The sequence below is a fragment of the Palaemon carinicauda genome, chromosome 36 (assembly GCF_036898095.1).
Source record: "Palaemon carinicauda isolate YSFRI2023 chromosome 36, ASM3689809v2, whole genome shotgun sequence".
NCBI classification, from domain to species: domain Eukaryota; kingdom Metazoa; phylum Arthropoda; class Malacostraca; order Decapoda; family Palaemonidae; genus Palaemon; species Palaemon carinicauda.
In genome coordinates, this window is record NC_090760.1 from 73,976,529 (window position 1) to 73,980,031 (window position 3,503).

At 29.5% G+C, this 3,503-nt stretch overlaps 1 protein-coding gene across 1 annotated transcript in view; it reads left to right on the forward strand.

Moving 5' to 3' along the window:
* LOC137628910 (uncharacterized protein CG3556-like) overlaps window positions 1-1,762 on the forward strand; it is a 230,091-nt gene extending 228,329 nt beyond the window's left edge. The window contains exon 11 of the mRNA XM_068360188.1: window positions 1-1,762. This exon is cut by the window's left edge and continues 690 nt beyond it. The gene's annotated coding sequence lies outside the window, so the exon portion shown is untranslated.
* Window positions 1,763-3,503: the final 1,741 nt, after the last annotated feature.

Consider the following 3,503-nt stretch of genomic DNA (forward strand, 5'->3'; position numbering starts at 1 on the left):
AGATACAAAGAGATTGTGTTAGTAAGGAGGTAATGAAACAATCAAAGGTAAATTGGTGCTTTATAACATTGCTAAACTTAATGTAATGGTTAAAATACTGAAGCCGAACCCTTCCCAAACTTGAGACTCTAGAGAAAATATATATAAAAATTTTGAAATACAGAATTAATCGATCTTTCATGCTATTGCTACAAGGCTGCAGATAATAAACTAGCTATCATGGTATAGTCTATAATCTTAATTTCTGTTTAAATTATTAATAATGCATAATAATTATCGAATTCGTTCTAGTAACACTTGGTGTTTTTTTTTATCTCTTTTGAGGTAGAGCTAAAAAAGCGGAAATCTGCTAGTATAGAAGAAATACTAAGTATCACAGTAGTTACCAAGTGACCAGCTGTGTTAAACACAATAATTTCTTCTGGAACTTACCTGTAGTCTGTTAAATGTTGATAAAACACTGGATGCTAATACCAGCTTCCTCGACATTCTTTTGCCAGAAGACTATTGGATACTATGAGCAATAGTTTCAACATTTTGATTAAGCAACTCAACGGACACTGATACATATTTATTGAGTATTTCAATCATTTATTTATCATTGCATCTTGTTATAGTGATTGCAATTATGTGATTATAAATTCATTGGACGTCTTACGTACCATTAGCAACTAAGAAGTAAAGTAGGTTATTTCTTGGCTTTAGAAAGGCTGGTTTTGTGGTTTGGTTATTTTTATTCAAATGTAACTTAGAGTTACCTATCAACCATGGCATTAAGTGATACTATTCATAGATTAGTAATATAAGGGAGTAGAATGTAATTCAACTAAGGCATTAAGTGATATCCTGTAAGTTTTGTGTTTATAGATATGTGTACAGTGAACCTTCGCTTATCGTTGCAGCTTTGGAATGGAATCGCATCGATGTGCGGATTGTTGTAATCGACGTTGTTTCTCTCGCGAAGCTTTGGAAATCCGGTTCGTAAGGAACCAAGTCTAGGAACTAAGCCAAAGGCTCCCGTTTTAAGATAGTCAGTTTTAGGGAACGTGAATATCTACTGTCGATATCGTTGTATCCGGCTGGTTGGGAAAAACTTAGTTCCATTGATATCAGCTGGAGATATTTACCGTCAGTGTTTAAAAAACAGACTATTATCCTGTGACATTTTGTGGAAAACACAGTTACCAATTATTGACTGGAACCCATTTCAGGTCTGGGAGAGACAAAAAAAAACTGTTGATCTCTTTTGAAACCTATTTGAAAATAGAATAACTGACATTTGAATGTTAAACAGTAGTAATATCTAGAAATGTACATAGACACAGTTTGTTAAGTTTTCTGCTAATATTGTATCTAGACAGAACATTTTCGAAACGATGCAGAGGAAAAGGAGATATTAATGTACTTTTAGCTTAGGAACTATTTCCCAAAATTAATTAGAAAATAAGACAGAGAAATTAAAATGTAGTGAAATAAACCATCTGATGATAAATTTTAGATAGAGATTTACACAATGAAGCCACATAGATATTGCCTACCTGTTTGGGTGAAACTTATTGTACAGTTAGTAACAGGAAAACACTTCAGGTTTGATCAAGAAGTTTCTTTTATAGTTATTGCTTATCGATTGCTATTTCTAACACGTGATGTTCAGCAAGGAAATAAGGAGAGAGCAAAACACACGCCTCCATACTTCAGAGACAAAAATACTGCCAATAGTAAGAGATGGATAAGGTTGCCCCATATCTCAATGTATATAGGTTCTTGTGAATATCTATATATATATACTATATATATATTATTATATATATATATATATATATACATATATGTATATATATGTATATATATGAATATATATATATATATATATAAATATATATATATATGAATATATATATATATAGTATATATATACATATATGTATAATATACATATATATAATTATATATAAATGTGTATATATATATATATATATATATTACGGTCATTTTGGAAAATTGGTCATTTTACAAGATGCCCAGCCATTATGCAAAAAGACCAAATTCCGGGTTACTTTGCAAAACGACCTAAAATATCTCGACATTTTGCAAAATGGCCAGATATTGGTCCATTTATAAAATCATCAGTATCATTGTTTATAAGGTTATAAAATGTCCAATCAGCAAATAGCTAAACTATCCTATCCTAATCGAACCTCACCTACCTGCTAATTGGACATTTTGTAATCTTACCGACGATGATACTGATGATTTTGTAAATGGACAAAAATCTTGGTCCTTTTGCAAAAATATTGATATATATGGTCGTTTTTCAAAGTGACCACGAATTTGGTCTTTTTTCATAATGGCCGGCATTTTATAAATGATTAATTTTCCAAAATGACCGTGATATATATATATATATATGTATGTATGTATATATATACATACATATATATATATATATATAATGTGTGTGTGTGTGTGTGTATATATATGTATATGTATATATGTTATATATATATATAGCAAATATATATATATATATAAATACATATATATATATATATATATACAGTATATATATATTAATTCACTAAAAGTACTATCATATCATATATGATTTAATAATAAAGTTCCAAGTAATCAGGGAAACCTGCATAAAGGAAATACATCATATGACAAGAAATTATTGAAATGTAAAAAGAAAATATGCATTGCATCTTTTGAGTATTGATATATATATATATATATATATACACACACATATATATATATATATATATACAAACAAGACTGGCAAATATTCTTTTATTGGAAATAATTGTTCAGTTGAGCCTGTTCAGATTTTTTTGAACTTTCGAAATCCTAATTTGAACGAACAAGTGTTACCATCTCTTATGCTTCCTGATTTTCAAATAGAAGTAGTTTAAAATGAGTCAGAGTAAGGCATTTTTAAGTATGGGTTAACCTAAGAAAATCTTTCTCACGTAGTTGCAGAAAAGTAGATCAAGTGTTCATAAAAAGAAATGGATATTGATATCAGTAGCATATAGCTAAACTTAGCAAACGTATTTGATGCCGTGTAATTTTGTATAACGTAACTGAGTGTATAGATCAAAGCAAAATACGGAAGTATATTACTCTTATTTATGATAGCAGTTGAGTAAAGATAATGTATTTGTATCCGTTATCATATAAGCATGCAAAGCTTTTATTTCTTTGCTTTCTCAATATTAATAGGATGAATATATGATGGGAAGTCTTAACAAATGAATAACTTTCTTTGTGAGTTATAAAAAAGACTCATACAAAATTGACATTGTGAACTGTTCTTTACTACAATTTTCGCCTTAAAAGAAACCAGTCCAAATTTGAAAAATGGCTATTTTATTGCTGGCAGTATCATTTATATGATGGACAATGGGCGTGCCCTCTTTCCTGATACTTCAATTGTTCGCCTTGAAAGCAAACAAGTCAAATCTTGGAACGTGGCAGCTTATTGCTGGCAATATTTAGAA